This window comes from Engraulis encrasicolus, chromosome 16, assembly GCF_034702125.1.
Source record: "Engraulis encrasicolus isolate BLACKSEA-1 chromosome 16, IST_EnEncr_1.0, whole genome shotgun sequence".
NCBI lineage: Eukaryota > Metazoa > Chordata > Actinopteri > Clupeiformes > Engraulidae > Engraulis > Engraulis encrasicolus.
The window spans coordinates 55,367,375-55,381,942 of NC_085872.1; the positions used below are offsets into that span (position 1 = coordinate 55,367,375).

Here is a 14,568-nt window from a genome sequence, read left to right on the forward strand (position 1 = left end):
TTCACAGAACCTCCAGCTAATCAGGCCCTTCTCAGCTCCAGCTGAATGCTGCAATCAGTGGCTGCAGCTGTGCTGCAACATAGAGTTGAGGTGCAATTTCATGTTTCACCACCAGATGGAGCCAGGGCCAGTGGTGGTTGGAGCCATCGCATTGGGATGTAGCGACCCTCTAGGATGCGGCCTCTCGTGATATCACAATATATATATATTATTATTATTATTATTATCATCATACGTTTCTGAAAATAGGGGCCCACGAGGGTGCGGGGCCAACCAGTGAGTCAGCACTGCGCCGATAATAATGAGGGGCCCCTTTAAGAAAAGGGGTCATCCTTATGTTCCCCATGTCCTATGTTCCCTTTTTGTTTCCCTTTTTTTAGAAAAAGGGTCCTATGTTCCCCTTTCCCATACAAAGACAGGGGAACAAAGGACCTGGGGAACATAGGACCCGGGGAACATAGGTACGCTCCCTAAGAAAAAAGTGCCCAGGCCCTATTTCAGATGCAGTCGAGCTTTCAACCAAACAACACAAAATAGTCAGGACAATGGTCTGAAACACATTGTGTCTCCTTAAATAAAGACTTGGTTTTGCACTTGTGGGTGACTCTTTATCACTGGTAAATATGTAAAACAATAAATACATCATTGCACCAGTTTGTTGCTCACCAAGGACACAACAGAATGTAGCCAAGAGCCAACAGACTGCCCCAATACACCCACCTCCAAAACTTTAAGCCACCCATCATTTTCATGCCCACTCAACATCATGTATGTACGTAACCTACACCATGTACTCTCCAATCTCAATGATCCTTATGAAATGAACCATTTCCAAACATAACCATCCTCATGCCCGTAACAGTGCGATGAGATCGTGTCCTCAGTGTTTTCCTTCCTGTATCCTCCCTCCAGGTGCTGGGACCTCGATGCAGCCTACACAGCAGCTTGGTATGTTCCGCTCACCCTGTAACTCACTGGCTGCCAGCCATTTTCATAAAAGACTCGGAGTGCCAGAGATTTTTCAGCATTTTGGGCGTTTTTTGGAGGCTCACAGAAAATTGAGTTCTGTGTCTATGTCAACACTGTACAGCACTAATTTGTCAACAGAAAAACACTGTGTCTCTCTACCCCTTTCCATTCTTTCATAATCATCTGTTGAAAATAAGTGTAATTTTCAAAAATGCTGCTTTCTAGCCAAAAAGCTGAGAAAACGTCATTTGAAGTAGAACTATAATTGCAAACGTTTTTGCCCATAATGACATCGTCCTAACAACTCCAAACCTATCAGATGCTATTACAGAGTCTTCTGTCATCTGTAGCCTGAACAAAAGATTGTTTGTATGATATTTTCAACCTAATAATGTTCTGAAATATAACGGGGGTGGGCTCGAAAACGAGTGTTTTGGTTTGTTGCTGGCGCGCACAATGGATCATGACAGCAGGTGCATGTAACCCTGTGAACTCACAGAAATACTGTCTCATCGTCCCTCTCTTTAGCCTGTCGTCCTCTCATTGGGGAACGAATCACGCTGGTTTGTTTCCTCCCATACCGTGTATGTGTGAAGGGAAGGCGGGGAGGCAGGCAGACAGGCAGGCAATCCATCTTAGCTTACTGCAGTTTCTTTGGCAGAGCGGACAATATTTATGACATACAGCTGTCCGATAGCAGGTGTAGGAGCCAAAATGAGCTTTTTGTTGATTCTCACCATTTCCTATTTTTGGTCTTCTGTATTAGTATGTGTGTCTGTGTGAGTGAGTGAATTAACAGGAAGCAAAGGAAAATTAGAAAAAGCTACTACAATTAAGTCAAAGGACTACTCCTTGTGGATTTACCTGGAAAAAGGACATTTCAGGATACCTGGAAAAAAGGAAGAACAAGTGAGCTAGAACAAAGGAACATCCACTTACCTGGAACAAAGGAACTTCAACTTACCTGGAACAAAGGAAGCACATATGAGTGGAATACCTGAAGGCCGAGGGCGAACAGGATCCATTAAAACTACTTCAATCGTTATGTTTTGATGAGAAAGACTTAAACATACTTACTCAGCAGTTTTATATCAATTCATTGAGATGAATATTTAGTTATATTTTTGAAGAAAAAATGACTTTTTAGTTTGCTGAAATGGACAAAGAGCTTGTTAGCAAGATGGAGGATGCTACACCTGTTAGCAAGATGGAGGATGCTACACCTGTTAGCAACATGGAAGGGCCTGCACCTGTTGAAACTCAAGAAAAGAAAGAAATGTCTGAGTTAGAAAAGAAGAATGAAGCAAAGCGTCTTAGAAAGAACAAAAGTGGTGTAATAACTCAAAAAATGAACAAAATAAGTTTGTCAGACCCACGAAATTTGGAGAAAGTAAAGGCAGACTTTCAGAAATTCACAGAAATGTTAGATGAACTTAATGACTTGCACAAAGGATACCAAGCTTTACTGACAAAGGAAGAATGTACTACAGACACAGAAAAGTGGTATCAACCAAAGATGAAGGAGCGGGAAAGGATCTGCACACTGCTTGCAAAAGACTTAATTTATTGGGAGCAACGTTTCGATCGTTAGATCTTCTTCAGGCATCTTACACAAGTTAAAAAACAGTCAGAATAAGTAGGGAAGGCCTACACAGCTGATTGGCAGTCAGGCAATCAGCTGATAGTCAGCTGTTCTAATTAGGCCCAACAAACAATTGATGATTACAAACAATCATGGCCTGCAGCCAAGTGGTGGTTGTTCTGACAGGCATATTGGAGTTAGACACATACAGTACAGCAAAAAAGACAAAGCAAAATAGCAAAAAACATTTTTTTTTTTAAAAACAACAATTATAGGCATTACATAATGATCATAGAATGATCCATGATCAGGGATCACAAAAAAGGTTTTAGATCAAAGTCCAAATTAAGGCCTTTGGGTGACAAAGTATTGAGGTGAAAAATATAAAAAGCCTCTCGTCTTAGGAGAATATTGTTGATATCCCCTCCCCTTCTTGGGGCTTTTACATGTTCAATCCCAAAATATCTCAGAGAAGAGAGATTGTGTTTCATGGAGTTGAAATGCACGGCAACAGGGCTTTTGTCATCATGAGTTCTTATACTGCTCCTATGTTCTGAGATCCGGGTTTTCAGACATCGTGTGGTCTTTCCTATATATGCCAGACCGCAAGGGCATTTAATCATGTACAATGCAATTTCACCTCTAAATGTCATTACTTTAACCATCCGCACTCTGGAAAAAAGATTGATATCAAGGGCACAATCACTTGTAACAGTAAAAATGTTATATACATGATTAAATGCCCTTGCGGGCAATATTACAATATTCTCCTAAGACGAGAGGCACTGGTGCGGCTCAATCAGTAGTAGCCTAGTTCAGTGAGTCGAGTTGAATTGAGTTTAGGCCCTAAATGTTGCCCAGAAAGAGAAAAAAATAGCTCCGACGTTGAGGTGAGTGTTAATTTTGAAACCTGTTCAACAACCCTTTTGTCCATAACGAAGACGTGTGTGTTTCTGCCGTCATGATAGTGCTACCGTCACTCGCGCCAATCTTCCTCTGATGATGTCATTTTAAAACCTCCTAGAGCTTCCTCTCTTCTCCTTTCCACTTATGCATACGCCTACGTCCGTTGTCTGTTCTTTTGTAATGTTTGGTATATTGGTTGTTTAACCGTATGAATAGGCAGTTTGCAAGCAAATCATGAAGATCGGATTCATGCATTTATTTAGATCAGACACACCGGGAGACGTTTAAGGGATGCGCGCGCTACAGGGGAAAAGTTGTTTAAGTAGTCTAAACAGAGGCACGGCTACTGTAGTTTTGATAAGAATCAATGTGTGGGCGATCAGGGTTTAAAGTGCGGAGAATTGAAACTTGTTCCCGTCGAGGGCAAAGCTAAAAGACCCAAGACAGTCGACATCCCTTCCATGTGATGCGTATTACAATAGCGTCTACCAGACATCTTAAGTTCTAAAAACTCATTGCTTAAACTTGGAGATGCTTATCAACCCTCGACATCCCGACAAACAAAACAGCATTAGTGTTCAACCATTGTTTGTCAATGTCCTTTCTGTCGTCCAGTCTGCATAGAACAACTGCCTATTTTTTCCCCAGGACTTTTGCAGGGCGTCCTACGAAGTGCGCATAATCTATTTTAAGTATTCCAGGAATGACGCACGAGCCATTATCTTTCTCTGTCCCGCATTGCCAATCGAAATAACGCGAACTTGCAAAGTCTAAAATCAGGAATATTTTATCTGACTCGCGGCCATCGGGGAGCCACTATCAAATATCAGGGAAACTTCTTGGACTTCATTGGGATGTCTGGTCTTCCCACTGGCTATGAGTCACGCGGTCCGGTGAAGAATAGCTTGTAGCCTACGTAATCAAATTCAAAAGCAAATAATACAGCTTCTAATGCACGAGAGAGAGAGAGAGAGAGAGAGAGAGAGAGAGAGAGAGAGAGAGAGAGAGAGAGAGAGAGCAACCTGCACCTGGAAGTGTGTGTGTGTCTAATGCTCCTTTGCTGTTGAAATTATTTTTACAGGACTGATTGGGTTTTGGTGGAAAATAAGCTAGTAACAATGTGAATATTTGCTGCAATAGGCTATCTAGTAATAATTTGTGTAATAATTTGACTAAAATGACGAAAATGTGAAATGTTGACTAAAATGACTAAAATTTGACTAAGACTAAAATTAATTTTCGTCATTTAGACAAAGACTAAGACTAAATTGTGAAGGCAATGACTAAATTTGACTAAAGTTGATTTTCGTCATTGTGACTAAGACTAAGACTAAATTTAAAAAAGCTGACGAAATTAACACAGTGTCATTGACACAGAGAGAAACCATGCCAACGATGACTGCTCTAAAGGTGTGAGCGTTGAGAAAGACCCAGAGGTAACACAATCTGTAAGTGTGAATGTAATCATGCCCACCCACAAAGAAGGGCCTGTTGACAAGCAACTCAATCATTTTTCAGACAGGCTGAAATTGAGACTAGCTGTTGCCTGGATCTTAAAAGTAAAAGATGCATTGAAACGCAAAGTACAGAAAAGAAAAGATTCAAAGGAAGGTGGTAAGAAGATAGCCAAAATGAATACAAGGTCTGTGAAGGTGAACACGAAAGGCTCTGTAACTGTGAATGATGTTAAAATGGCAGAAAGTGCAATAATTTCATATGTCCAGAGACAGACCTTTCCACAGGAAACCGGCATGTGGCAAGATGGGAAATCCAACTTGAACAGAGGAAGCAGCATCTACAGTCCGGATCCGATGCTGGATGAAGGAAACCCAGAGTCGGTCATCGCCTCAGAAGAACAACAATACTGGAGGAAAGAAAACCACCAGGCCATCCTGGCCAAAGATCACCATGTGCCCCCCTCCATCCTTCGCCACATCCATACTCAAACGGGGCACGGAGGAAGAAACCATATGCTCTCACAGGTACGAAAGCAATGTTGGATAATGCACCGCAATGCTGCAGTAAGAAAGGTTCTATCTCAGTCTGTGTCTTGCAGGAGGATCATGGGCAGAGCAAGCAAACAAAAAGTGGAAGACCTACAAAGTGGAAGACGCGCCACATACTTACCACTCTTCTTGAGCGTAGCCCTTGATTACTCCGGTGCCCTGGAGGTCAGAAAAGGATGGAGCACAGCAGAGGTGACAAGACAAAGAAGAAACTTCATTCATGGCTGACAAAACTACCCCTCAAGCTTCATGGCAGTTGGGAAGAAGCATTGAAGCAAGACCTGATGCCAGATGACATATCTGAATTCTGAAGTTGCAAACAAAGACGAGCATGCTGGAGAGGCCAGTATCCAATATGTGTTTGCTCCTGGAGGGTGATGACGGTTCTGTGATGAAGACATGAAGACTTAAGTCAATATACTGTACTTCAGTTTATTGGAATTGAAAATATTGAAAATTAATTTAAGTACAAGTTGAAAGTAATTACAGTAACATGTCTCCTTTTTTGTTTTATTATATAACTGTCTTTGCCTCTACAAATACAATTAGGGGCCGGTATGTAGGAGCCAAAATTAGCTTTTTGTTGATTCTCACCATTTCCTATTTTTGGTCTTCTGTATTAGTATGTGTGTCTGTGTGAGTGAGTGAAGGAGTGATCTTGACCACAGGTGTGTCTGACCCCACCTAGAGGATGACTGGGGTACTGGAGCCCAGGTGGAGGTGGAGCCCAAGGAGAAGGCCTTAAGGGGCAAAGGTCACGGCATCCAGGGTGGCTGAGAGGGCACACAGTCCTTTGAACGTGTGGGCTGGACTGATTCATATAGCATATAGGAACTCTCAGTTTTTTGTCTTTATTTTTCAGCAAGTTTTAAGTTATTTGTAAACAACCATCATTTTCTGAATTAAATGGACAAACTGGAACAACTTCTCCTCATCATTCACCTGCACACGTCAGGAGAAAATCCAACTCAGTCACCAGTAGTAGTCAACAGGAAAAAAGGAAAATTAGAAAAAGCTACTACAGCAGGTATTCATTAATACATACTAACCTTGCCATCACTGTTGGAATACAATGTCATAAAAACAATTTTGTCTACATTCTGTATTAGAGTGATGTTATAGCACAACCAGGGCACATTGGTGACATCACTGCATGGGGATCAGTGTTGGCTTGTGGTACAATAGCTGTAGTTGTATTTTACTAACTCTTTTAGTAGTATACTCACTTTAGTTGTTAGTATGTATAGTCTCCCATATGCTATCTAATAAGACCCTCTATATAGCTTAACTAGAAATGTAGTTAGTGTAGTTAGAAATGTAGTTAGATAGCCGCACCTGAATTGACAGGATGTGCCAGCGCGGGAGACCCGAGCCAAGGGTAACGGGGCTTCAGTTACCAGGATGGTTTACAGATCGCACAGGACTTAAATGGCACTGGATGAACGATCGGGCTGGGTGTAGGGCAGAAGTTGCCTGATTTTCATAGACTTCAGATCACATACCGCGATTCTGGTCTGACCAGGACTATAACGATTAGCGTTTCCATACAGGGCGAACTTTGTTTCCATGGCCTGGTTAACCCGCCTCCCTCGGCTTGCTACTGGTTGAGGGCTGTGCCGAGGTTTATACCAATCATTTCTTAGCCCAATAGAACGTCTGCATAAAACACGTCACTGCCTTCAACACGCCACTACCCAGGACGGTTGGAAATGCTCAGTTGATTGGTTCCAGACAAAGTGGGTGGAGATCCCGCTGTAGCGGGATTGAGCAAGCTCCTGGCCCTACTGTGTGTAGCTGTCACCAGTAGGGCGGAAGATGACTGAACCTTGTTGTGTCCCATATCTCAATGTGCTTTGATATTTTGTACGGTTGGGTGGTAAAAGGATAGCCCCTCGGCCTTTAACCGTATTACACAAGATGTCTGCTAAAAATCCATTGAGCTGCAGTACATGTCTGGAACAACACCTCAAGCACCCTGAGCACGGGGGCCCAGCAAGGACGACCTCTCTTGGACCACAAACACATCATCACTGGCAAAGAAGGCCCAACAGCGCCTCTACTTCTTGCGCAAACTGAAGAAGGCAAGTGCTACACAATCCATCATGACAGTATTCTACATAGGAACCATCAAGAGCATCCTGACCAGTTGCATCACAGTGTGGGGAGGAGGTTGCACAGAACAAAACAGGAAGACACTCCAGCACATTGTGAACACAGCGTAGAAGATCATTGGAGCGCCATTCCCCTCCCTGCAGGACATTGACACCACCCGCCTCACCCGAAAAGCACTGATGATCACCAAGGACATAGGTCACCCTGCACACACCCTGCACCCTGCACACCCTGTGCTTTTCAGTGTCCTGCCCTCTGGAAAGAGGTACAGGTGCCTCCGCTCCCATACCACCAGGCTGGCAAAGACCTTCATACACCAAGCAATCAGGATGTTGAACTCTTAACCCGCCCTTCTATCACTGTTAGACCCCCCTCAACACTGAATTGTGATTGCACATTCTACTTGCACTAACTCAAAACACACACACACACACACACACACACACACACACACACACACACACACACACACACACACACACACACACACACACACACACACACACACACACACACACACACACACACACACACACACACACTGAACTAACTCAAAAGCACACACAAACATGCACACACATATTACTGGATACCAACTAGTTGTAAATATTGCACATTACAATTGCTTACTTTATATTTATTATTATTTCACAATGCTACTATCACCATGTCAGAATCGTCACAATAGGACATAACTGAAAATGCACAACAATACCTCTTCTTAATACATGTTCTATGTATGTCTGCTGTTGCCCAGTCTTGCACTTTATATGTCTGTAAGGGTATTGTATAACCCTTGCAAAATGCAAATTGAAAGCCCTGCCACCTGGGGGTGGCAAAAGGAAAGTTCTCTGGTCAAAGCTTCCTGCAATTGCGGAGAGTTGCCAGCAACTGACAAAATGTGGATGCAAGACTGACTGCCGAGGAAGATGCAAATGCTATTGCTTTAGCCTCAACTGTACACAGTTATGTTCCTGCAAATGTGAGGACTAAAAATAACTAATCCAACATGTGCATCAGAGAGTTTTCCTACCCAAACAACAAACCCAAACAACAAACATGTAATCATTATAGGCCTACTGTTTTTGTAATATTTAGAATCATTCAGTGAGTGTTAGTTTATTTACATGTAATTATGAAAATACTATAATTTTCAATATTGTATATAATTGAGTGTATACTTGAATTTGCCATGCTCAACATAATATATTTCCATACATAAATATTCAAAATATGACCAGTCAATCAAAATATACATAAAAGCCATTTAAAAGTAGTTCAATTGGCGGCCATCTTGGAAAATGGACACCATTTTGTTTTTTCACCTGGATAGCGACCTTTTCTAAAAGGGTAGGGTCTGAAGCACCTCTGAACCAAATTTGATGCTTGTATCACGAAGTGAAAGATTGTTTGAGGTATTTGCTGCACTACTACTCTGTTCCAAGAATCTGCAACCCCCTGTCTTTTTTGATGATACAGTAAGCTGATCATACTATACAGATCCATAAAAAGTAACTGTAGAATGAGTAAAAATAGTTGACTTACCAAAGCTCTTTTATTTAAGCTTAGTTGTAAGTTGTTAGCGATTTCGTGCTAGCTAGCGTAGCAAACTTTATAGCCAAGCATTCCCAACTGAGGTGACACACACCACCACCAGTCCCATTGTATTTTCCTGTTAGATGATCTTTTGTACGCATCATCCTGATATTGTGTAGGCTGATCACATATCCAAAATGAAACGGTTGCCACACAGATCTCTGGTTGAACATGGTGTATTTTGGGCAAGCTAGCTACAATGCCTACTAGCTAGATAGCAAAGGGGGGAGTTGTAGTTCATGGGAGGAAGTTTTTTTTGTGAGGCTCTGACATCAGTAGCCGACCTGTGTTAAAATCAGAGGGCAAGAAAGTATACTACTGTCACAGGTGCTTTACTTTCTAAAATGATTTTGCTATGCTACTTTTGAGATTATAATAGTAAAAAGGGATGTTTTTGTCTTGACATTTCCTCTTGCTCTGAGCTAATGCCCTGCCCTGACTGTTCCTAAGGACACTTCTGCCACCTACAGGAACAGTTAGAATGTGGCTGTAAAAAAACACAATTATCGGCGATCGCTGCCAAAGGCAGGGGGCGTCACTATTCGAAATGACGTCATTCGACGCCCAAAGCAGCCAATGAGTTAAGTTCCAACTTCCTCTAGCTTGTGTGTTGCTTTCTATCTGCAGCTACAAGAGGTTTTCAGTGTGGATAAGGCTGATATAGTCACTCCGATATGTCCAGAAGTCTGCTAACAGACACTAGACCCTGGCAGCACATCACTCAAGCAGCTTCACTGGCTCCCCATCAAGTCACGCATTACCTATAAAGTCAAGTCCCTCCATGGTCAAACACCCCACTACATCACAGACCTCCTTCACCCCTATGACCCCTCAAGATCCCTCAAGTCCTCTTCCAAGGGCCAGCTGGCCGTCCCTCGTACCAGCCTCAAGGTCACCAGTGACACAGCCTTCCATGTTGCTGCTCCTATTCTTTGGAACAATCTGCACGACCACATCCAGAATGTCCCTTCACTGGCCATGTTTAAGCAACACTTTAAGACACATCTCTTCCTGGAGGCTTATGGCTGCTAATTCCGAAAGCACTTTCACTCACATGCATTCACACACACGCTCACGCACTGACGCGCACACACACTCACACTTTCCTACACAATACACCTTGGGTGTTTTGAAAGGCGCTATATAAAGCGAAATAATAATAATAATTATTATTATGAATTGCTTTCTCTTGAAGCGTTTTGGGGGTAAAAAGGAACCTTGTACAGTGAAATGGAGCTTTATCTAACATGGACATTAAAAGTTGTTCTTCAATGTGTTTCAATAGAAATCAGTTCAGTAATAAACGTGAGGAGGTATAGTATACATATCCTAATGTTCTCTTTCTGTCGATTTGTTCATCTCTATGGAGTGTATACAATCACTTCCAATTCCAACACCTCCAAAACTGCTGTGCCAAGGATGTAGAGACCACTCCTGATTTGGGTCAGGGGCTGTCGCCTCACACGCCAGGGTAATGGCTTGCACCAACCATTTGGAAAGCCTCTGTTTCAAGTGCAAGGCCCTTAGAGGGGTTGGCGAAAACATGGTGGGGGGATGGGTCACGAACTTGGGTTACCCAAGAAAACAGGAAACCCCTGAATAACTAGTAGCCGTGGTGTAATGGCTAGGGAGTTGGACTGTAGATCACAGGGTTGCGTGTGTGTGTCCACCTTAGTATTTGTCTGATTTTGTCTTACCAAAGTGTGTGTGTGTGTGTGTGTGTGTGTGTGTGTGTGTGTGTGTGTGTGTGTGTGTGTGTGTGTGTGTGTGTGTGTGTGCGCGCGCGCGCGTGTGTTTGTGTGTGTGTGTGTGTGTGTGCATGTGTTTCTCCCCAGTGCGAGACCCGTGTGGAGGAGCTTCTGAAGGAGCTGAAGGAGTCCAGAGACAAACAGCAACAGATACGGAGAGAGACTGCCTACGGACTGGAACAGGTGCGACACACACACACACACAAACACAGACACAGACACACAGACACACACACACACACACACACACACACACACACACACACAAGGCAAGGCAAGGCAAGGCAAGGCAAGTTTATTTATATAGCGCATTTCATACACAGGTGCAACTCAATGTGCTTCACAAAGTTAACAAATGTAAATGAAAGGAAAACAGGGAAATGAATTAGAGTCAAAAAAACATTTAAAACATTAAGATAAAACATAAGGTAAAAATAATAATAAAATAAAACATAAATAAACATAAAACCTTGAAAAACAATTCTTATTTTACTTATTTACTTCTCTTATTTTACCGTCTTTTCATTCAATAATTTAAGAAAGCATCTGAGAACAGCTTTGTCTTGAGTCTAGATTTAAAGCTATCAATAGTGGGTGCATTTTTTACGTCATCTGGAAGCTGGTTCCAAAGCTTTGAAGCATAGAAGCTAAAGGCTGCCTCTCCACATTTTGTTTTGACTTTTGGAATCACCAGCAAATTCTTCTCCGTTGACCTTAGTGACCTGGCCGGTGCATACAGCTGAAACATATCCAGTAGATATGTGGGTCCCATTCCATTTAATGATTTAAATACAAGTAGCATTGCCTTAAAATCAATTCTGTAGCTTACTGGGAGCCAATGCAGCGATCTTAAAATTGGAGTAATGTGGTCAAACTTCCTTGTCTTTGTAAGATCCCTTGCAGCTGCATTTTGTACCAGTTGAAGCTGTTTAATGGTCTTATTTGGGAGGCCAGTAAACAGACTGTTACAGTAATCGACTTTACTAGAAATGAAGGCATGTATTAGCTTCTCCAGATCATGTTTAGACATCAGGCCCCTAAATTTAGAGACGTTTTTTATGTGATAAAATGCAGACTTAGTAATAGCTTTCATGTGACTGTTGAAATTTAGGTCACTGTCAATGAGGACCCCAAGATTTTTAACTGTTTCCCTTGGTTTCAGTCCCTTCGTTTCAAGGATAGTAGCAATCTTTTGTCTCTCCTCTCTTTTCCCAAATATAATTACTTCAGTTTTTTCTGTGTTCAGCTGGAGGAAATTGTGAGACATCCATTTGTTAATTTGGTCCATGCAATGATAGAGTGATTCAAGGGGGGTGTAGTCATTGGGGGACATAGATAAGTAGAGCTGGGTATCATCCGCATAGCTATGGTAATTTATGGAGTTATTCTCGATAATGTGTCCCAATGGCAACATATACAGATTGAACAGTAGTGGTCCCAGAATGGAGCCCTGGGGGACCCCACAATCCAGAGACATTGGTGATGAAGTATGTCTTCCAATGGCGACAAAAAAACTTCTTTGTTGTAAGTACGATTTTAACCAGTCGATCACTATGCCCGTAAAGCCAACCCAGTGTTCCAGTCTATGTAGTAGTATAGAATGATTAACTGTGTCGAAAGCAGCACTCAAATCAAGAAGTACCAAGACGGATGATTTGCCAGCATCAGAATTCAATCTTATGTCATTCATAACTTTGATAAGAGCTGTTTCAGTGCTGTGGTAGGCACGGAAACCAGATTGAAACTTATCAAAATAGCTATTAGACAAAACAAACATTCGACTTACAGCTCACCAAATTCCTCTAAGAAGAGTGGTGCAGAAAGTCTTGGAGGTCTGTAGATAGTTAATAACAGTATGTCGGAAGAACATTTTAGAACTGCAGCTAAGTATTCAAAAGATGAAAATTCACCTAGTGCTGTCTTTTGACATTGAAACAGTGCCTTGAAAATAATTGCTATCCCCCCTCCCTGTTTATTCTGCCTTTCTGTACTAATGAAATGAAAGTGGGGCGGAGTTGCTTCTATAAGTGTGATAGAACTAGTGGATTTTTCCAGCCATGTTTCAGTTAAAAATAAAAAAATCAAGGTTGTGGGTACAGATAAACTCATTGACAATAAAAGGCTTGTTCCTTAGAGACCTGGCATTCTGTAAAGCTAATTTAACATTGAGCATTGGAGGCATTTCCACTGTGGTATTTTGAGTGAGTTTTTTTGGGACAGCACTGAGATATTCCATGCGTGCCCTCTTGGGGTAATGTATAGGCCTACGTGTCCTCAAGAGGCTTTGCTTGGTTTAGGCCGGAAGGTGACCCTCGAAAAGTGCTTCAGAAACCGAACTTCGCTCCACAGCCTCCGAACAAACAGACATTCAGTTCATAAAAAAGAAAGACTTATATAGAGGATTTAAAACCTCTGTTCGGAATAGTCCGCACTGCAAGGCTATTCAAATTCGCAACGTGTAATGACGAACTACTGTCTCCGAGGCGTATGTAGATATTCGGCCGGCGTAATAATACTTTTCGCCTCGAGAGGTGCCACGGTTGAAGCGTCATCAGAAGGAACGAATCAGCTAACTGCTATGTCAGCTGAGATGAGGAGTAAACGGAAGTAGCAGCTACCGAAGGAGCTGGTCGATCATCTAGTACCGAGGAAGACGAAATCTCGACCGAAAATGTACAAAAAAAAAGACATCTTCGAAACGCAAGTTGTGTTACATGCATATATCTTCGGTCAAGCATGAAGAAACACAGAATTTCACCAATATACGGTGGAATACATATCGAAATTTTCGGCAGCGGCTAGAATTGAAGGGTGAGTGCAGAGACGTAGCAACATTTTAAGCAATGTATTGAGTTGGAGTTTGACGAAATTCCCGAGGATGCGGCTCTCCATCCCACATGCTACTTGAGGTTTATTGACAAGCGGGAAATTGAACGAGTCACACGGCGTGTCTTGCGAGAGGCAGAGAGGGGAGATGGCCAACAAGACCCCCGAACTAGCCAGGCTACCTCCGCTTTATCGGCTGTGACCACCACACCGACCAGGAAACTGCGATCCAGATCAAGCTTGGCCATCACGAGCTCTGGCCCCGTTCATTCTGCTGTCTGCATGATTTGCAAGAAAGACAGCAAATTTATCGTCGCGAGTGGCAGACGTCAAAGAGAACGAAAACACAGACTTTAACCGCAGGTAAGATTACTCTCACCCCCACCACACAGTCTATGCGAATGCATCCCATCCCCCAAATCACACACACACACACACACACACACACACACACACACACACACACACACACACACACACACACACACACACACACACACACACACACACACACACAGATGTTAGTAGAAGTTGACTGACTATCTAGCCCACACTGCTGCACAATCATTGTTTTTTTGTCTAATTCTAATATGAATGCACGTGTGAATTGGCATACTGTGTTATGTGTGTGGGTGTGAAATTACATTCCAATAGCCTGCAAAACATCCCCATCCCTATAGTACCCCCAGTGTTTTAGGTTTTAGATGTTTAAATGAATCACACTTTGTCTTAAATAGGATAGGGTATGTTTATATGGATGTCAAAGCATGCCTGATGTTGATATGACTCTGAATATCTGTTCAGAAATGTGGCTCCTCAGCCT

At 42.4% G+C, this 14,568-nt stretch overlaps 1 protein-coding gene across 1 annotated transcript in view; it reads right to left on the minus strand.

The window, feature by feature from the left end:
- The window catches only part of LOC134466188 (uncharacterized), a 77,341-nt gene that overhangs the window by 16,133 nt on the left and 46,640 nt on the right, over positions 1 to 14,568 (minus strand). The window lies entirely within an intron of this gene.